Here is a 23,065-nt window from a genome sequence, read left to right on the forward strand (position 1 = left end):
TTTATGGCTACTTAGTGATCCATCAACCTTTGTTTAAATTGATGCATGCCGAAAAAAAATTGTCCTTTTCTATGTGGTACTCATGTATATATGGCTTATGACGAGTTTGGGTAGTCAAGGTTTAATCTTTTGGTTTCAAGTTTGGCTCCAAGTTTAATAAGGTTGCAGTCCATTTAGAGTCTCCTATAGCTGATCATATAACACAGATAAATCGCTCAATTTGATGTTTATAGCGAGGTTCAATAATACTTTCTTTTTGAGTTTATGGTGGGTCTTGTATATGGTGTTATGGCGAGGTCCAGTTGGTGTTGTTATGGCAAAGTCAACTTTATGGTTAGGTTGTCCATGATGTCAAGTTTATGGGCAAGGCCAAGTTGTTACCAAGATTTTGTCAAGTTTATGGGCACGGCCCAGCTGGGTTTATGACAAGGTCCACGTTTATGGTATTATGGCGAGGTGTGTCATGCTAAATGTGTGTGTGTTTATGGTGAAGTCATGCTGGGTGTGTGTGAGCTTTTGGCGAGGACCAGTCAGTTTATGGTCATGTCCAAGATTATGGCAAGGTCCCATTGTGTATGGAAACTATAAGGACCATTCCGTGGCTGATCTGGAAGATGCAAAACCTGGCAAAAGCGAGAGCAAATCAAAATCCCAGAATTGGTAAAAGCATATGTAAATGGTTGATGTGCACGAATCCAAAAACTAGCAAAATCGCCATCAAGATCAGCTGAAGAATGACCCTTTTGGGCTCAATTTGCAGCCTTATATAGAGATGTAAGACCTGGGAAAACCCAGAGAAAACTCAACCCATGAGCTTGTTGTCAAACCACCTGGAAAAATCCTTGTGTTGATGTGTTATGATTTCATTTTGATGGTGATATCACTTCATTGCGACCACTTAAGAGTGATAAAGAATAAACAACCAGATTAAGACAACCCAAATGAACTTTAAGATAGCTACAAACAAGTTTAGATTCTTGGGGAGTACACATCATATCAATCTAATTGTTACCAAAACACATAAATTGCAATTGTCCAAGTCATGTTCACAAAACATACCTAGCTTGAAAAGTTCCAATGAGGCATGACATATGAGGATGACCATAAACCATACGTAGGTCACATAAAACTAATTCGTGTCTATGAGGCATAGATCTTCTCGTATATCCGTCCTTCATCAAGCTTCATAGTGAGATGCCGTTCACAATCAATATGTGAGACCAGCTTGTGGTCACATGCTATGATAGAACCATTGGCCGGGTTCTCACCATCCCATAACTGTACCAAGTGGTTCATGATCTAGGAAGTTGAATTTGCAAACAAGTGCTTCTGAAATAGAGGGAGTAAAGCATGGCATATATGACAACATGCTATATTTCAGCCATCAACAAGAAGGGTTTTTCTATAACAATGCCGGAAATTAATACGTCGCCATTTCTCAAAGCGCACCCGATTTTTCCCTCGCTGGTGCTTACGTTTCAAGGAACCTGTGTTTCTTGTTTTTTTTTCTGGTTGGGGATAGCCTTCAACTACCTCACCTATGCCATCAATGATACCCGATAGCCTGCCATGCCCAAGCCATGTTTGTGTGACATTTGCCTGGATTCGTTTGATGCTACCCTTTCTTGGCAAGCTAATCTCCTCCGGGTCATGGAGATTCTGCAAGTTCTCCATAGAGATCTTTAATTTCTTAAGAGCAACCTCCTTTTGCTGCAATGTCCATTGCGGTAATACATCAGCCAATTGTAGCAACAATTCTCTAGATTTGTGGATACAATTGACTATCTCTATGTCAATTTGTTGCAAGGGTGATCCAATGCCATTCAAATCAGTATCCAATTCTTTGTCATTACATCCACTCCCTATTTCCAAGACTTGGGCACATTGTTGCATTCCATCACTTGTTGCAAGGTCAGTCATTACATGCACGCTATCCACAATAGGTAAAATTGCATGAAGCATTGGAAAATAGCTTTGAAGTATTAACCGAAGCCCATATAGATGCTTGCATTGGGAGGACCAGTCTGGGCAATCACAATACGAGGATTGCATGCTCTCATGGTACCAAGAGTCCGATGTCATGCTTTGAATCTTTAAGAGTAATGTAGATTCGTTCACCACCTAAAGAGTTTCAGGATTAGTCTTGTATCGTTGACATAGCTTCTCCCCAATATCAGCTAGTGCCTTTGTTGTACTCTTGCTTGAACTATACACAACAAATCGTCCAGAATCCGTTGTCAATGAACATGCCATGAAATTTACTAAGAGAAAGATCAAAGAGAAAGTCCAAGGAATGGGACAAAAGCTCACCTAACTCTTGCTTTTGCTTGAAGAACTCCAAGAGAGTTCCTCCCATGCAACTTCCACTCCTCGCATTGCCAACAAGTGCATGCAGTAGATCCAAGACTGACCTATTTATCCTCACATCCAAGAGAGTATACTTGACATATTTCCATAGTGTTTCCACCAGATTTTTTGTGTCCACATTGCTGTGGGGAAAAAGACATCCAAACTTCGGCCAGCGTTCACGCCATACACATGACTTCGAGCACCATCCATTGGAGACATAGCGTGAATATTTGCATGATTGGAGTAGTCCAGCAAGAGGCGCTGAAAGCGAGCTTCAAAGTCATCTTCGAAGCTGGAGTGCATCAAGTTACACATTGAAGAATAAACATGGTCTTGCATGTGTCTTGGCACTTGTGGCAAAAGGTTCTCCATCCAAGCCTCTTTAACATGAAACCAACAAACCAGGACATGACATGCTACTTGGACTCGTTGTCCTTCATTGTGTTCAGCCCAACAAGCAGGATCATCTTTGATGGCTCTCAAGATGACATTCAATTCTTGGGGACATTTGTCTATAACAATTGCATTCAATCAAATGCTGCCCATTCTTGAGAATATCATCCGGATGGTCAATTCAAGGGCAACGCTCTCCTGACAAGTCCCATGGTCACTTGTGCACATCATCAACCACAGGGGAATCCCTTTACCATTTTGATTTGGCAAAACAGGTACATACAATGGCAACCCATAAACGTTTGTCTTGAATGTGTTGTCCACAGTCCATGCATTATGTTGTGAGAACCGAATACACATCTAAAGAATCCAATCATCTTGAATGATGATGACAAACGGCTTGTTGACGTCTTGCAAAGCATTTGGATTGTATGGTTGCACATATATGCGACCTTTCAAAAGCAACAAGCAACTAAATAAGGACACAAGAAAAAGGAAAACATAAAAATGAAGGTAAGGCACTCCAAGTACCTTCCCTACGGCTCGTAACTTCAGAGCCTCTATGTACATCGTAGACCAATCATTCCTAGATGCATGTCCTAGAGAAAAACAAAATGGTTAAGTAATTAAAGGGGTGACAGGAAAATAAAATTATCTTACTACCTTCATGTTGTAGGCTATATGCCAAATGTTGGATCTCCTTTGAGATCATGAAGAATTGAAAAGTTGTGCGATCTAACAAGGATGCTCGTTCCATGTGAAAGTTTTCTTTTAAAAGAAGGATCCTGTCCTCCAATTTGAATCGCTTATGTTTCAGAAGGTTGGAGGGAAGGGCAATGCCGGTGAGAAAACTCCAAGTGAAAAAATTATTACACATAGATTTCATGTGTGTGATGTGCTGTAGAGTATTATGATAAACCATAAAGTCAAGGTTGTTAAGATAAGATCAGCCAAGGTAGGCGAAGGTAAGGTAGAGGACTACTATGTCTACCCCCCCCCCGCTGTCTAGTTTTAATTTTTAGTGGTATGCACGGTCCATATGCCCTCAATAAGCCTCCATCCGGTTCCCCACCCTTGATCCCCTTACGCCCCCCCCCCCCCCCCCCCCCCCCCCCCCCCCCCCCCCCTCCTTACATGACATATGTTACGTAGTCATGAGGCGCCGCTACCTGACGATTCCCAACTATGCACGCGCACTATCCATAGGTCGACTAAACTACATTAGCTACAGACTTTGTGTGGTGTAGTCTGCACTACCTGCAACATCATGAACAGAGGCTCGTGACCAGTGACAAAGTCAATCCGTCTTCATCTCTTCTCCAATTCCTTTTGCAACTAAGGCAATTTTTGGCATTGTTACGAAAGGTAGAACTGAGTGGCCGGTTTGTTTATGCGTGCGACCATAACGAGGTTCAGTTATCCTAGGAAATTAGTGATAAATGAGCCTAGCGTGACCACTACCTTATTATAACTCATGAGGCGTGCATTTTCGAAGGGCCCCTCCAATGCCAGTTGGGGTGCAGGGAGGGGTATTCTTTTTTGATACTTTTGAGACGGACAGGGCTCGGGCCAGCTGGTGCTTTGATGGCAAAGTAGTCAACAAGCATTAAGTTATACCTGCATACACGTCATGTACCGATCACGACTGGGGACCAAGGACATGTCACGCGAGGCTTAGTTATCAGTTATTGATAACTATGCCAACTATGCACAGACAAAGCATTTAATGAAAAACTAAGCCTTTTGCATGGTCACGCAATGCTTAGTTATTCATTCATCCTCCCAACTATGCCTTCAACTTCACAACTATGCCAAATTTGGCATAGTTACAAAGGGTAGGCTTAGTAAGTCATTCAATGCTCCTTTTTGCGTGTGACCAAGAATGAGGCTTAGTTATATGTTCAAATAACTGATAACTAAGCCTCGCGTGACCATTGCCCAAGCTGAAGCTTCTTCGAGTAATAACCAGGCAGCCTGCGGCAGTTCAATTAAGCCCACAAAAGTAAGATTAGTACAGACTGCGTGGCTTGCCCAACTCTGCCGATTTTGGCAAAGTTGGGAAACCACTCTCTCTCTCTCTCTCCCTCCCTTTCTCTCTCACCCCCGCTCTTTGAAACGCAGATCGATTCACATCAGCGAACGCTGCTTGCTTTAAAAGATGTCGAGCCAAGGTTGCTGAGGAGAGGCGGGGTTTCTACCCCGGCCTGTGCGAAACTGCCGTAATTATTATCATGATGCTCTTCGCGTATCTAAAAGAAGACGAGGCTGATAATATTGAGGGCATTAAGAGCTACTGGCAACAGCTTGTGCATGCTCGAGCGGAAGCACGCACTATAGGGAGTCTGCACAATGTGTATAGATTTTTCGTCTTCTGCAATCTCACCTGGGCCACAGTTGCTCTCTTGGGGGCCTATATCGATAGGCTCGTCCAGGCCGACTACTACATCGGCCTTACCCTGCTCTTCGTGGAAGCCACCCGCTTTACCATGTTTGGTAACTTCCTCTCCCAGCTCACCACTCGTTCTGGTCTATCCCCTGAGCAATATGCAGCCGCCTCGGCGCAGCAAGCTACTAATAAGATGCAGATGCCACTGTCCCTTAGTCAAGAGAAGGGCATCCAATTGTTTGTGGGAATTTGCCTCACTGTGCCCAGCTTTGTGTGCGCTGGCGTTCGCTATCCCAAGATCCGCCTCTCATACCCCGCCGTCGACATTAATCCCAATCTGCAGGTTTCGCTTCGCATCTTTTACATCCTTGCAGTCATCGTCAATGCTGCTCTCCTTTACCTAGAAGTGTTTTCGGGGTTGAGGGCATGGATTACCTTCGCGCCCCTCAAAGAGAAGAGCGTCCTGTGGTACTACAATGAGGTTGTGTTTAGCATGCTCACCAAAGGCCGCGCCCCAGGTGACGACTTCAACTTCTTTCGCTTTGCATTCGGGGTGTTGGGGAGAGATTATGTACAGTATAACAAGTCACGGGCGACAGTGATGGGAGAGCATAGGCAGCTGCTGAGGTATCTGTACGCAGATAAGCAGTGGGCTGACCATCTCCAGGCTTGTTTGGAGTCGGACGAGGTGGCGTTGCGGCAGGCGGCGGCGAATACGGTGGGCGCATGGGCGGATGAGGTGGGGGAGCGGGTGCAGTTGCCGATGGAGCTTCTAACGAGGCTGGCGGACATGGTAGGCACGGGGGAAATGGGCTGCGCTGTGGTCAATAGCTTTGGTGCGTTGGCAAGAGGCAATCCTAGATTTGTCATCAAAACACTCACCAGCAGTGGGCAGCCTGTATTGCACCCGATTGTGGAGCTGGTGGATAGGTATACTTGTGCCCGCTCCCAGCTTGCAAGTGTCCGAACACTAATACTCTTCTTCGACAAGCGGGCCAGTATGATCAATAATAGTGGCGACCAACAAGACGTAACTGTTGATCTATTGAGGGCATGGCAGCTTCCCAGCGACTTAGAAAGGCACCTTGCAGAAGAGCTCAAGTTCCTGTTGCGGGAAAGCCCCAAACAACGCCTCAGAGTCCATGCGGCATATCTGCTTTACTTGCTGGGCTACCTGCTCAATACTATGGACGATCATGCGATACTGCGGGATCAGGTGCAGAGCATCGTCCCCACGCGCGACAAGCTCTGGTTCCAGACTGAGAAGGAAATGCTGGAGCGCAGCGCTTGCTCACCACCCTCTCACTCCCTCAAGCTCCTGTCTCCGGCTATCCCCTAGATATCCGTCCCAGCCCAGAAACGTCACTGCTCACTGCGCCCTCTTATACACCATCCGTGCCTGCCACCATAGGCATTATTACTGTTGTCATTTGATTTGTTGGCAGTGTAGTTGTAGAGGCAGGGGAAAATTAGGTTTGACACTTACAAAACCTAAGGAGCACGCCTTAAGTAAATTGTGAATGTTATGTACAAACTTTAATTTTAACAAAAGCTCCCCCATCTCAAAGTCTTACGGGCCATAACCTTGAGGTATGTAGGTAGCAGTGTTCGGCGGGAAAAATCATTTTTCCAAACATACAAAGTTCCTTTCCTTGGATTTGCCAAGAGGAAATTTTAGAAAATTAGGTTTATTTTTTGGGTTTGTACACTATTTTCCTCTATTGTGGAGCAGAATTTCTCCCTTTCCCCTTGTCCTCAATCGGCATTTTTGACATTGAAAACGGCACGATATTAAGCTGAGACACATTTTTTCCGAACACTGGTAGGTAGATATCTATTTCAGATTTTAAGCTATTTTCACTTTCTCTTTGTTGGCACTTGTTGACACTCTCAAGGGCAGTGATAGAGGGATGGTGTATGTGTCCTTCGTACTCCCTTATTTTTTGTAAAGCTCTCCATCTTTATCTCTACTAATGGTCCAAAACGACCTACAAGTCTTTTTGTATCACTACGCGGAGAGAGAGAGAGAGAGAGAGAGAGAGAGAGAGAGAGAGAGAGAGGCTGGTGTCCGGGGGATTCACCATGGAAAATTTATCGCACCACGTAAGTTGGGGGGGAGGGGGAGTTCTTTTACAAGTTACATAAGCGTATACTGAGTTAGGGACAGACTGCCAATAATTTATCTCCCAAGATTAGAAAAAAGGGAGGGGGGTATCATTTTCTTTTTGAGGGGGGGAGGGGGAAAGTGAGAAAAGGGTACAATGAGAGGAAATTTTTGTGTTTTAAAATCATGGCTTTCCAAAAGAGTATGCCCTCGAACTTATGAGTCAATAGCTACAAAGATACACGCAAGAACTTTGTATCAATTGCTTGTTTTGTGATTATAATTTATTTGTTGAGGGATGAAAGCTATAAAGAGTTTGTATAGATGCAAATTTACACGGAAAAACTAACACAACTTTATAACCATGTTTTCGGAGTAATTTAGATGGATCAAAATTGGAAGCGTAGCCAGAGTAGAGACTGATTGGACACATAGTTTGAAAGTCAAAATAAGATACATTGAAGGTACATCTAGTTATCAATAGAAGTGGTTCCTTAGTACTTCAAGCTACTATGCTACACACTCTTTGACTAGTTTTACTCAATTAGATCGTGAGAGACCTGAATTTTATATGTATGATAGGGCTATAATAGTTTTCTTCATTGATTATCGTATAAGCGTAGAAAAGGGGGGTCATATTCTTTAATATGAGTCCTATATATGGGTTTTATCAAAGTTCTATGCTCGTAGGTGGCGTCCTGTTTTATATATAGAGTAAATCCCCCGGAGACTGGTGGATATTGAAATATAATGAAAACTCCTTTCATTTCTAATGGAGGGTTGGCTGCAATGACAAAAGAAAGCACTTCTTGGAGAGGGAGAGAGAGAGAAAGAGAGAGACTACAAATAAACATATCAATGAAGAGAGATTTTTTAAACAAAATAAAAGTTTTTGTCTTACAACATGAAAATTTAAGAGGTTACATTACTTTACTACCAAAAAGGCTCTCTAATATATACCTATATAGCACTTTTCATCATGTTATTTTAATAGGATCAAGATCTTTTGTTTGAGCTTTACACGTTTTTTTTAAATTTATTATTTGAACGCAACTCAAATAATTTTTTATGTAATCGATCGGTTAAACTCTTACTTCAAGAGCATGAGTATAACTATGGTAAGAGATGTGGATTGCGCAACCATATGTAAATTGTGTGTAACTCTTCGTCAACATATCTTCCCAATCTAGTGTATTTGTCTTCAATGATTTTTCGTGCTCACAACCATCCCACTAGCAAGTAGCAAATATTCTTCAAGACTTCAAGAATAAAGTTCTTCACACTTAGAAAAATGCTCATAATTTTGTGAGCGATCTTTTTGATTGCAAGAAAAAAGACAACATTAGTGTTCAAATCTTAAAATTGTAGAGATAGAGATAGAGATAGAGAGAGAGATGATTATCATGGTCACTTACACAAAACATGCACTTAAAAAAGAAATCTTATAAACACAAAGAAAAAAATTCTTATAAACACAATACCTACACTACAACCACTCACCACCATACCAAATTAAAATAAGAGATTTTTAATCGGTAAATTCAAGAGAACAATAAATAAAATTGCCATGCCACGAAGTATATTAAAAAGCTTCACTAGCTCAAACTTTACAATGACTCATCATTGTACTCTAAAGTAATTGGCATTTTAAGGACCACACTAATATACTTCATCAATAAACTTCACAATTAGTTTCAATATTTTAAACTTCTCATTTGAAATTTAAAACATATAATTGTGGTATTTAGCTTTCATAGTTGAATGTTACAACCACCCACATTGACACAATAAATATCAATCATATGTAATTTTTATAGAGGTCTTATTATTTTTATTTTGCTCAACACTTGTGATATTCTGTAGAGTAAAAATACTTAAGTATCCACAATTCCATACCATCCATCTGCATACCAATACTTTCAACGATGCATCATGCACCACACTCTCATAAAACATATCATCTTTGATTTTCAAATAGATGTGCATCTTTATATGTGTTGGAAGCCCGGCCCATTGGAAGTATCCACTCTACACACACCCAAACTATCATGCATAATCAATAGATATATCTATATCTCTCTTAATAACCTACTAAGCATACAAATGCACACATATTTCAACTCCATAACATTTCTCGCATTATATAATTGTCCTCGACGGATTCACTATCACTTATGAAGGGACATCGCTTGCGAGCAATCCTCGAGCCAAAACTCCCTATATATACAAAACCGTGCATATTGACCCAACCCCTATCTACGAAAATCATATAACTCCTACACATGGATTTTTAAGTATTTGCAAAACCCCCCTTCCTTACATGTACTAACCCTATTTCCATTTTGAAGAAAAAATAAGGAATCCTTGACTAAATTTTACCAACAAATGCGTGTCTACACTATTACACTATTAGTCAACAAATACTAGTCACCTACTATTTAAGATTCCCTCATGGAATTTTAGCGTGGGAAGTCCACTTAGAAAAAACACCATATATCACATGTGAATGGAAGATCATTTTCAAAACCCTATGTTAATTTTTGGGTGCATTAAGTTTTCCCTTCATTTTAAGTTTAATTTTAGAAACCCTTCATAAGTAGATATAATTGATTCTCTTTTTTTAAATCTTAATATAAATAATATATATTACAACCATAAGCACATATTATGTTCAAATTTGTCAATATGTTATTTGAATAGAGATTCCTAAAGCGAAATAACTTAAGTTACAATCATATAATCAATTTTATGTGTTTTACAATATCAAAGCATACTACTACATGGTTACAAATATATACCTTAACGGCATTTTTATACGATTAGTCTTTGTTATAATGTAAGCAGTGATGAAATGTATAGCTCTCTCAATCTCTACAACAAAACTCTTTCATGCTGCATTGACATAAGCAACAATTAAGTAGGTCGGTTGCAATAGGTCTACCAAGACTTTGAAGCTCATACTCTAGTTCATCACCAACTCATTGATAAGCATGTGAATGCAAAATCCAAGTGCTTCATTAAATTGAATTACAAGAGGACTGCTATTTTATTTTATTTTATAAAATAACAAAATGAAAAGCAAAACAAAGCTTTACATAGAATTATCATAGTCAATTATGTGTTGCTCTTGGAGAAGCATGCAGATATCGATAGCTAGTTTTGTATGTAGACCAACTCTGATATAAGGGATCCCAAGGAGTATGTACCAATGAATTTTTTTAATAAACTTAGGTGAACAATCTGGGAAAATACGCATGTGCTTTCAATCTCTCTTTGCTTGCAAGACTTATGCCATATTATTATCCATAAAGCGACAAACTATATTCATGACGAATAGTATTGACCAAATACTAGTACATTCCTGCTAGATCTCTCTCTCTCTCTCTCTCTCTCTCTCTCTCTCTCTCTCTCTCACCCACATACACACACACACACACACACACATTCCTAACACACTCATGCACATATAGCAAAAGCACACTATTAAAACAAAGGTCTATGTTTTTTCCTCGCATGGCTCTAGAGGTACTAATTAGACAAACCCACGATAATGAAGCTTAGTGTGATGTGATCTACCACATCCCAAAACGTATGCTTCACCTCAATTATTCTTACAAAACCATCCAAGACAGGTATCTATTCACATAATCCCCAAGTTGAAATGGTTGTTTTGCAAACTTTATTCAGAAAACCTTGAATGGCATGCTCCAAATACAACTAGTTGCTTTTAAAGCTTTTGCAAGCAATAAAACTATCTTCCAAATAAAAGGTCACATTTTGAGATAAGCTTAAGTCTCATTTTTTTGGACAAACAATTTGTACTTTAGAGTCTTCAGGCATATGAGTCTTTTATAGATAGTGGAATACACCAACACTCTCATTAGGTGAAATTTGGACTCACAAAGGGGCCCTTTAAGGAGTTTGACTTTACCTCTCTCTACCAAAACGGGCGCATGGATAAATTTTTGCAAACAAACTCCAAAGTTGGTAGAGGTTTGACAGTTAGAATGTCCTCTTCAAGCTCTATCTACTGATATTAGCACACCATGAGATTCCTCATATTTTAGAAGATTCTTTTCTTGATTCACTTAGATTCTGATAGAGTTGTCCCATCATAGGTGAATCCAAAAAAGAATCTTCTAAAACATAAGGAATCTCATGGCGTGCTATATATTAGTAGATAGAGTTTGAAGAGGACATTCTAACTGTCAAACCTCTGCCAACTTTGGAGTTTGCGTGTGCAAAAATTTATCCATGCGCCCGTTTTGGTAGAGAGAGGTAAAGTCAAATTCCTTAAAGGGCCCCTTTATGAGTCCAAATTTCACCTAATGTACATGGTCATAGCATTGTCATGAGCATGTAACTCCTACCCTTCCTTAGGGCATCATGAGGTAGCTAAACCCTTTCTTGCCCACGACCAAAGCTAATTCCGCCCATAGAAGATTTTGTTAAGTATGGAGCCTGATTTACCCCTTGTAATTCTCTATGTTAAAAACGCACATTTGTAAGGCCCCATTATGAGGAGACGCCGTGCGTGAAGAAAAATAACTCGCCGAAAAACAAAATCACTCGCCGAAAATCAAAATTTTCACAGTCACAGTCTCGAGCCCAAGTTCGAGACTAGCTTCGTCAAAATATTCTTTCTCGTTGGAATATTATGATCGGACGGCGGCCTCAGATCCGCGGCCTCAGATCCGACAATGGAGGCAAATATTGCAGCCAAGCTTTTGTGCTAGCAATGGCATTCGGAGGCAAAGAACAACCCCAAGGACACCAACAAAAGGGCATTTCCAAAAGGATGAACAGAACAATCATGGAGCGAGCACGAAGCATGCGACTACATGCAAGCCTACCACTTGAGCTTTGGGTGAAATCTGTAAGTATATATGTGTACTTAATCAACCAGTCACCCTCAACGGCATTGGATGGGCCGGGAGTTCCAAAAGAGACATGGACAGGTAAACCAGTGAATTATGCATTTCTCAAAGTGTTGGGTGTGAGGCTTTCATGCACATAGATAGAAGCCTAAGATCAAAGATAGATGCAAAGTCCAAAAAGTGTGTCTTCATTGGCTATGGAGAAGGTGACTTTGGGTATTACCTATGGAATCCTGAAGATGGTAAAATCTTTAGAAGTAGGGATGTGATTTTCAACGAACAAAATATGTATAAATATTACTTGGAAAGAAAACAAACAAAAGAAACAGGTGGTGAGTACATGGAGCTTGAGGACGGTGAAGACTCAAGGACAACAAACGGTGAAAATGTGCAACAACGTTAGCCAAATGAGGAGCCTCAACCTATTCCCCGAAGATCTACAAGAGCAAGTAGACCTCCAGAAAGGTTCGTCCCATTCTTCAACCATCTCTTGATCTCAGATTCTGGAGAGCCAGAATCATAAAAAGGATTTATGCATCACGAATCCAAAGAAGAATGGATGAAGAGCATGCAAGTGGAAATGGAATCACTACATCGCAACCAAACATGGGAGTTGGTTGAGTTGCCTAAAGCTAACCAGGCACTTCAAAACAAATGGGTGTACAAGTTGAAGGAAGAAGAAGGTGGGAAGAAAAGGTACAAGTCTAGGCTTGTGGTAAAAGGGTTTTATCAAAAGAAAGGTATTGATTTCAATGAAATATTTTCTCCTGTTGTAAAAATGAACTGGTTTGCAAATTAAAGAAGAGCTTGTATGGTTTAAAGCAAGCATCAAGACAATGGTACTTGAAGTTTGATCAATGGATGTTGGATCATGGATTCACAAGATGCAACTCGGATCACTGTGTCTACACAAAGAATTTGGGAGATGGAAAGTTCATCATCCTAATGTTGTATGTTGATGCCATGCTGATTGCAAGTGCTAACATGTAGGACATCAAAGACCTAAAAGAGGAGATGTCTAAAACTTTTTCAATGAAAGATCTAGGTGCTGCAAAGAGGATACTTGGTATGAAGATATCAAGGGAAAGGACGAAGAATATAATAAAGCTATCTCAAGAGGATTACATCAAGAAGGTACTAGAAAGGTTTGCAATGCAAAATGCAAAAACAATTTCTACACCTTTGGCTGGTCACTTCAAACTAACCAAGGATATGTGTCCAGAGACACAAGAGGAGATAGACTATATGTCTAAAGTTCCATATGCTGCAGCGGTAGGTTCTCTTATGTATGCTATGGTTTGGACAAGGCCAGACATTGCACATGCAGTGGGAGTTGTAAGTAGATTCATGGACAATCCAGGTAAAGAGAACTAGCAAGCTGTGAAGTGGATACTTAGGTATCTGAAAGGGACAACAACAAATGCTTTGTATTTTGGAGGAACTGATTTTTTTTTTCAAGGGTATGTTGATGCAGATATGGCAGGTGACAAAGATATTCGAAGGAGCACTACTGGCTATGTATTCATGTTTGGAGGCATAGCAGTAAGTTGGGCTTCAAAGCTGCAGAAAGTGGTCTCACTTTCTACCACGGAAGCAGAGTATGTTGCAATGACATAGGCAAGCAAAGAAATTCTGTGGCTTCATAGATTCTTAGAAGAGCTTGGATTCAAACAAGACAATTGTGTCTTGTACAGTGATAGCCAAAGCACTATCCATCTTGCGAAGAATTGAGCCTTTCATTCAAGGACAAAGCACATTGAGGTGAGCTATCACTTCATACGCACTCTTTTAGAAGAGGGACAACTAAAGCTAGGAAAAGTGCATACAAGTGAAAATCCTGCAGACATGTTTACAAAGGTGGTCAACAAGGAGAAGTTGAGATTTTCCTCATCTTCAATCGACATTCAAGGATAAGAAGCCAGGATGAAAAGCAGTCACAAGTTTGGTTTGGAGATCAGTATCCAAGTGGGAGATTGTTAAGTATGGAGCTTGATTTGCCCCTTGTAATTTTTTGTGTTAAAAACGCACATTTGTAAGGCCCCATTATGAGGAGAAGCCATCATGTGTGAAGAAAAATAACTCGCCAAAAAATTAAATCACTCACCAAAAATCAAAATTTTCATGGTCATCGGAATATTCCTTTTCGTCGGAATATTATGACCGGCGACGGGTGGAAAGTGGTCAAAAAATGGCCGATCGTTTGACTGATTGTCTAGTGGTTGGTAGTCAAATGGTCGGTGGCCGATGGCCAGTGGTTGGAAGTCAATGGCCAGTGTGGCTGGTGGCCGAATTCGATGCCAGTGGTCGAATTCAAAAGCGGACTTGTCTTCTCAAGGGCGGCCACACATGGGCGGATTGGAGGGTCCGATTTGGACTTATCTACACAAGGGCGGTTACTCATGGCTCCCTCTCATGAGAGAGGATATCCCTTTTGGCCTATAAAAGGAGGCCATTTCTACACACATTTCACAGTGTGAAGTTGATGCAACAAGGTGAGTGTGAGGTGGTGAGATGAAGCAAAACGGGAGCTCCAAAAGGGTATAATCCCTTTGTAACCTACTTCTTGTTTTGAAGTACAAAGCCATTGAGTGGCTGCTTTCCCGTGGACGTAGCCCACATTGGGTGAACCACGTATATTGTGTGTACTCTCTCTCTCTCTCTCTCTCTACTCTATAATCTTTTGTGTGTAAAAATTATCTCTCTCCATTAAGTAATCTACTCAATTATCTACTTAGCTACGTCATATTTCCTAGTAGATTTTGTATACGTGAGACTTTTGAGGAGTGGCTTACTTGTCACGTTCAGTAGACTCTTACAAACTATGAGAATCTCTAATTGTTTATCGCGGTCTTTCTCGCGTTTTGTAGGGAGAAGATTCAAATTTAGCTAGGGAGGGAAGAGAGAGGAGGGCGGGGTTTTTTTGTATTTAAATTATTATTGTAATTATTTTTGCGATTATTATCATGGTATTTATTTCATTTATTGCCACTACTATTACCACATTTATTTTTGTGGAGAGATTTAACACATAAACTTTCAAATTCTAGCTTAACCCCCCCCCCCCCCCCCCCCCCCCCCCGCTCCTTTCAAATTTTGGTGTTTCCCTTCTTTCAATAAAAATTAAAGAATATTAAATGAAATTTTAAAAATTTAAAAAAGATATGAAAACATAAAATAATACTTAGCTATTTAGGATTACACTTGGTTACAACTAAACTAATCACTGTCACTTGATTAACGTAATTGAACATGTTCACAAAATTAGAGAGATGAGAAGAGGAGAGAGAGAGAGAGAGAGAGAGAGAGAGAGAGAGAGAGATGAATGGATTATATGACCAAAAATCTTCATAACTTAAAGTATGCAAAATGTTTATGAATCCTCTTCCAAAGATCCCTACAAGAAGCATCATCAAATTCTGAGCCCATGGCTCCTAAATCAATAAAGATGCGTTGGCTTCATTATCTTCGAATTCGTCATCCTCCATCTCATCATCTTCATCATCATGACAATCATCCTTGCTAAGACTTGCCGCCACCGGACTTGATTCATCGACCTCCCTCTCCTCTGTCTCCACCTCATCTAAAGTAAGAAGTGGAAGAGGGTCGAAAATAGTCTCCACTTCATTAGTGAAAAAAATGGTTCTCCCCCAAGATGTTACGGGAAGTACGAACCAAAGTTTTGGTTGGTGGATTGTTGGGATATAGATGACCTATAAAAGAGAAGGTCAAAGTGAGTAACATTGTTATAATTAATGTTACAAGTAAATAAGAATAAAAAAAGTAGACACTCACCTGCTCACAATTGCGTGATAAAACTAAATTGTCATACCTTCTTGTGTGATGCACACTAGAGTTCACCATGTAGAGGCCATTCTCATGTCGCCTAAACACATTTGCAAACCACTTGCACTCAAAGATGAGGTATCATAAAGGTTCTAAAACTAACCTTTAGTATCCTTTCAATAGTTCCACAGTACCTAGCTTCATCACCATCTGTGTCAAAGTTGCCCATGATGATGATGCCACAATCCATGGTGGTTCTACTCTCGTCAATGTGGTGCGTACGAAAGTGACGACCCTTTGACCACATAGAGTTAAAGGAAAGTCACTAAAAAATAGAAAAATATCTTTGATCAAATACAAAGATAAAATCAAGAAAAAAATTTACAATATGGTTTAGGTATATGAGTACTCTACCTTTGGCATGCAGCGATGTGCATACTCTCATCCTTTGTTGTTGATGTCATCTCCATGCGCTTTTGCTTCGGGCATTCTCTCATGAATCCACTATGCACTAATGAGATCTAGGAAACATGCAAGGTGTCTAGGCACTGGGGGTGCCCTCCTTCCTCCATGCGCTTGTTTCCATGCTTTCTCTCTTGCAAACACCTTGCCCTTGCCACCACTGTCCGCAAGTCCACCCACTTGGTTATACCTTTGCATTGAGAATAGAGAAGTTATTGACTTCACACTTGCCAAGTGGAAAGTGAAAACTACTATGCAATCCTTATCTTGATGACCATACCTCCCACAAGCATTGTAATTCCCATTGAATTTTACTCTAAAGATAGAGCATTCATTGGTACTATGTGAACCATAGCATACTGAGCACCATTGTTGCTCCCTTCTTGGATACATATGATTGTTTTGTGGAGCATGAATGTCTCTAAGACTCAATTGAATGGCCTTGGTGAGGTATGATAAAGTCATCTCAAAGATCTTTGGCTCCTTAGAAATAGGCGTTAGGGTCATTGGCTCATGTCCCGGCGCTTACGAGCTAGTAGATGTAGGCTCAAACACTCTTTCTCCTTGAATCATTACATTATCCTCCAATTGGATTGCATTGGTGGTGACTGCTTCCCAAGTGGTGATACCTCTAATGACTACACCATTGTAGATATCCTCATGTCGTAATCCCTTAATGAATCTATCAAGCAATTGATTATTATTGAAGCGCTCATTTGGACTACAACGAGAATTCAAATGCTTCAAGCGACTAATAAAGTCTCTCACCGACTTTCCTTCCTCCCGTTGGGCTTTTTGGAGCTGAGCGGCTACACCCAAAGCACTCCCTCTCGTCTGTATTCTTTTAAGGACAGTCTCCTAAGAGTAGGGTAAATCGTTTTTTTTTCCACCCTTAGGGTTCTATACCAATCCCCAGCCTTCCCACTTAAGGTTAGGCTTAAAGCATTACTCTTATGCAGGTCATTGTGTTCTCCTAGAGAGTCGCATATTTGTTCAAACACTTCAATATGCTTTCTCACATCCTCGTCTCCACTAAATTTTTGTGTGAGCTTGGCTATTTGTACTGCCTTACTTCTAGGCTCTCTATCAGGTGTGTTACGCATATTCTCAGCAATAGATCGATCGATAGCCTGAGCAAATGTTTCCAAGTCACCTAAGTGAGTAGGCACTGTGGGTGAAGGCGCTCCAGAGACTACATGTGGAGTAGATATTGTCTTTGGGTTTGGCGCATAGGAAGCCCTTGAGTTCCACGTTTGATATGGTGTTGTGCCATGTGGCGGCCCAAAGTTCATATGTGTGGCCCTAGGCATAGCAGACGTCGAATGTGACATGCTAATGCTAGCCGGTATGGTCCCATGGAAATAAGAGCTTGGGTGTTGTGGTTGTGGAGCATAGGTTGTTGAAACAATGGGAGGGGTAGGAACTACATGAGTACGAGGACCATAGGTGTATAGGATTGGTACACACTTGTAGGTACTATTGCACGCATTGAGTTACCATGTAGTGGTGCTTTACTAATAAATGAGGTCCATGACATGTTTCTTGGCATGCCCATCATTGGGGTAGGCATGGTAGTTGTGGTGTCATCAAGGGAAAGATGAGCTAGACTTGGAAAGGTAAAGCTATCACTTGTGGGCTCAGATTTCACTAAGACCCCTAGCGAAAGAACATATGGAGGATCCATTGGACTTACCGAGGGAGTCTCCATTTGCTATAAGGTTGGTTGTTTAGCTTTCCCTGTATCCAAGAATATCATGAGACCCGTTGAAGGCATGTGGAGCCGCTTGTTCTTTCTCTCTAGCTCAATAACCCTATGGATGACCTCACAAACTCTTTTTTGTTGATCCTCTATACTAGTAGAACCCATTGTGGATTTTAGGACATGTAACCAACCCATGTGATAGGTGTGACCTGTGTATAGGTCGGTTAGAGTTTTCATTTGTAGTTTGTACTCCCAATTCTCGTTTAGGAACGCTCCATCTAGGATTGAGGTGCTAGGAGTGTCTTTTGAACTAGATGCAATGTGGCTCTCTATGGGTTGACCCTTAGTGGTGGTCGCTACTTCAGGAGCATTCGATTACCATCCTAGCAAGGATATCGACATAGGGGCTTTTGCTTTTAACTCTCTTCATTGATCCACCTTGTGTAAAATCTCGATTTTCTTTTCCCTAGCCGCAATGATATCTCAACCTCTTGCACTTTGGCAAGGCTTCTACCATTAAGTAATATAACCTCAGAGGGGAATAGCTTTGAAGAGTCAGGGGGTGCAATGAATGGAGTATTTATGTGCACACTCTCCAAGAGCATGGGGTCTACGTTGGTCATGAATGGAAAATTTACTTCCCACCCACCTCATTTACATCGTTAGCTCCATGTTTGGAGCGAGTGGCTCTACTAAAGGTTTCTTTCAAGCGGCTAATCACGCTCGGCCCGGGCCGTGGGCCCATGGCATGCATGTATTGGCTTGAACTATCAGGATTAGGCATTGTGTACTTATTTTTTTTGTGGATAAGGTCACCACGGTCACGTCGCGCGGGTGAGTACACACACACCTAACCTACCTACTTGCAACTAACAGAGCTACTGCTACACACTAACACAATACTACAACAACTAATTAACTAATAGATCTACTTACTGTACCTTAGATTTAACATTATTGATCTAATACCTTACCTTATGAGCAGAAAACATAGTACATTGCAACACCTTATTAACAAAAACAGTACACTACAGCAAAAACAAAGGTCACAAATCATTCTCAACAAGCCACACACCTTCTTTCTCTACTTTTTCTACATTTCATAATGCACCACAAAGCAGCATAGAGTGTTGTTTGAGCTTAGTGTGGGGAATTTCCCCAATAAAGGTGCCAAAAATGTGCACGTCTGTCGCACGTGTCAAAGCAAAAGACTTGCCGTACACTGTGAGCGAGCCACAAAGACTGCAAGCACACAACCAGACTAATCTAGCAAGCTCAAGAGGGCAAGGGTGTGTCACTCACCGCCCTACGCTCGCCTTCGTGGAGGATTCCTCACCTCGAAGACGAGGGAGCTACCACCATGCCGCGCTCAATCGCCTCGCTGCCGCCGTGCCGCTGCAATGTTCAATCACTGTCTCTCTCTATCTCTCTCTCTCTCTGTCTCTCTTTCTCGCACGCATACACACACACACACAAGGAGATGAAGAAGAAGATGGAGATAGAGCAAGAGCACTCTTCAATTGCACAAATGAGAGAATGAGTGATTTTTAGGGTTAGGTGACTTTTATATAAGCTCACCCATTCACACTTGGGCGCCCATTCTTAGCCAACTAACCCTTGAATGTTCTAGTTAGAGTGGGCCTCTCATCGGTGATCACTCTTACCCTTTTCCTATTGGACCGACAAGCCCGGCCCATGACTACTAGAAGTGGACGCCGGTGGTTAACAAGTACATAGCCTAGAATATTGAGACTGGATTTCTAGCCAGATTATCATCATGGGGATAATCTCTAAAATGTGGATGAAGATGTGGATCCAGTTGTTTTGAAGACGGTACAAACAACCAAGGCACCATTAGCCTACCTAGACACATAGGGGTTGGGTGAGAAAACCAGGAAAGAGTATCAAAGGATCTATCCATCATTGCATGGATAAAAGACACAACTAAATCTTGTAGGTTGTCCAAACTATTAAAGGTTTGTGGACCTCCCAAAATGGTGGATATTGTCTACAATGGCAATGTTAATTTTGAGCTTCCTCCATCACACGATAGTAAAAGGATGCTCGAGATGGAGCAAAAGTATGGCGGTCACCTTTGGTCTCGACCAACATTGACTAACATGGCCATAGATTGCACAGTGTGTTTCGGCTATTGTCTTGGAAGTCTTCAATGCTATAAGGTAACATGCTCTTTTTACATGAGTGAAAGAAGATACAATGATGCCTTCTTTCATTGCCATTTGGATAGACAAATCAGCACTAGCTATCCTACTAGTGAAGGTAAATCTAAAATAGCCACTATTGTGAGAAAACAATCACTAGTTCAAATGTTTGCAAGTGTATGATCTATTATGTGATACCAAAGGAAGCGACGATATGTTTGGTGATCCATCTTGGGGTGCATGGCCATAATGTTTAGCCAGGCACTAGGAGGAAAACCCTTGAAAAGGTACGCAGTCTTATTAACACAGTTCTAAAGATTGAGAAGGGGGTCCTAGAAAGGTACAAATGCTAGTTGCTTGACAAATGTTATTCCAATCTTTGACTAAAGAAGATGATTTGGAAGCCACTGATATAGAGATTAACCATTTTCTTGAAAAAATGATGCCACTTGTTTAGAATAGAAGATTCAAAGGAATTGTATCAAATGAGAAAGCTAAACAAGGTTAGATAGTTCGTGATGGATATGAAAATATACTATTGATGTAGAAGTGGTGTGTTTTTTCATTCTTTCATGCAAGTCGCTTCCTAGTTAGAGTGGACCCAACATGATCAAAATGTCCACAAAAGTACCTACTTCAGGAATTGAACTTATATCGAATGAGGCAAGGAGGTCATGAGATTTGAGAAGTGCATGGGTGCACTTTGATCACACCCACTCGATTGAAGGATGGGCAACTATGTCATGCTTGGTTTATGATCTCGGGTAATTGAGCTCATGAAAACATGTTAGATAACATATTTTCATACGACTCACCTTTTTATACTTATTTGTATTTTGTATACAACATGAGAGCATTGCAAGTGATTGCAATATGTGAATGTAAAGAGAAAGGTGAGGAGTCACAAATTTGTTTTGGAGAAATTTAAACATAGTGATGGAGAGATGTGGGCATGAACCACCAAACTTTGATGGATTCATTTTTGGCAGAGTTGGAGCTAATTGGTGGCAATATAGGTTGTATACAAGGGAGGAAGGCATAATGTAATGGAGGGGAGGGAGCACTATGCCTTTTCCATTGGGAGCAGAGTCTACAAAAGCAAACTAAAAAACATGTCGCTTCAGAGAGACAAATGCATCATAGTGAAATGTGTGAAGCATGGCGCTTGGCAAAGACAGCTAATGAGGAATTACTTCTAGCTTCTACAACAAGAATGGTGGGTGAAAAATGTGACATGGGATAATATGAAGGCATTAGAGCGATGGTGTAATTGGTGGGAGCAGCAAATTTCCTAGTGAAGAAGTGCTAAACCTTGGGAGAAAGATCAAATTCCAAGCATAAACTGGTCAGAGAACATCCATACAAGTTGGCTGGTGGCGAGTGAAGGTGGAAAATAAAAAATCTCGCTTTATGATGCATGTGTTAGCGACATTTTGAATGCATATATTCAAAGTGCAAAAAGATTGGGATAAACTACATGTAGATTCGTGGGAACTGGTTCTTCTATAGAAGCAATGATGGCCAATGCCAAATGAAGAGAATCTCCAAATTCTACTCATATTGCAAGTACATTGAAAGGCTTGGTTGCTGGCAATCCTTTGTATGAGGAGCCTGCGATGGAAGGTGACAAAGAGACTATGCAAAGAAAGAAGAAATCAAGTGCACCATTACAAGTTCACATAAACTTGAATATATAATGGAAGCAAGGCAACACAAAACCAGAGGGATACCACAAAATATACAATTTCATAGAGAGGATAATGAAGAGATATATATTAGTGACAATGAAGTATGAGAGAGCATTCCCATGAAGCAAGGAGGGAATTCAATAAGGTGTATTCAAGAGGTCAAAGTTGCACCAATACAAGTTCACATAAAACTTGATATATAATGGATTCAAAGAAACACAAAAGGAGAGAGATACCACAGAGTATACAATTTGATAGAGAGGATAATGAAGAGATATATGTTAGTGACAATGAAGTAGGAGAGAGCATTCTAGTGAAGCAAGGAGGGATTTCAGCAAGGTGTATTCAAGAGGTCAAAGTTGCACGTGAAGAGTGGGCTTTATGTAGGATGCCAACCAATTACATGAGGAAATTTTCTGGTATGGAAGGGAAAACAATTGTGGTAATAGAATTACAGAGCTGCCATGTGGAATTGGTTGCACCATGTTTTTGGTATGGGAGAACTTTTAAAGACAAGATGATTGCTCAATGGATATGGTTTTGCAATGACATAAGCCACACACAAAGAGTACAAAGACATGTTAAATTCTCACCTATCATTCCTACATTTTGACACGTGGATATTGGAACCAAATCATTGAAGGAAGATAGTGACAGCCTAGTGCAAAGTGGTTTTCAATTTGTAAATTTTGCAACACCACTATAAAACATCAACAATATATTTGTTGGTCTTACGGAGGGAGGCTTCAATATAGCAAGAAGCAAAACTGGAGACATGGTATTTCCAAAGAAGCACAAAAGAGATTGGAGTCAACTGCACATATGGTTGCAATGTTCTTGGAAGAGAAACTAGAAAGTGAACATTTTTTTTGTGTCTTGACAAAGAATTTTTATGATGTACACATAAAGGTAGAACCTAGTTACACTTGCCCCAATTTTTAGAAGAGAGAATTCACACATAAAGCCTTTTTAGCATGTAATCACATGTAATATGTGTGTATGCACATACTTGGGCTTCAACCAAAAGAGCACATGGTCTTTCATCAGCCTCTGCACTAACTCCCATAGACCTTGGATTTTTATTAGGGCAAACTCACAACATAAACCCTGTGGTATAGTGAACCTCAACCTTAAAGAAAGTCGTCTAGAGATATGCATC

At 40.8% G+C, this 23,065-nt stretch overlaps 1 pseudogene; it reads right to left on the reverse strand.

Moving 5' to 3' along the window:
* Window positions 1-2,177: 2,177 nt before the first annotated feature.
* Window positions 2,178-3,619, reverse strand: LOC147454560 (uncharacterized; annotated as a pseudogene).
* Window positions 3,620-23,065: the final 19,446 nt, after the last annotated feature.

Source organism: Adiantum capillus-veneris, chromosome 7 (assembly GCF_014529385.1).
Source record: "Adiantum capillus-veneris isolate H3 chromosome 7, ASM1452938v2, whole genome shotgun sequence".
Taxonomy (NCBI): domain Eukaryota; kingdom Viridiplantae; phylum Streptophyta; class Polypodiopsida; order Polypodiales; family Pteridaceae; genus Adiantum; species Adiantum capillus-veneris.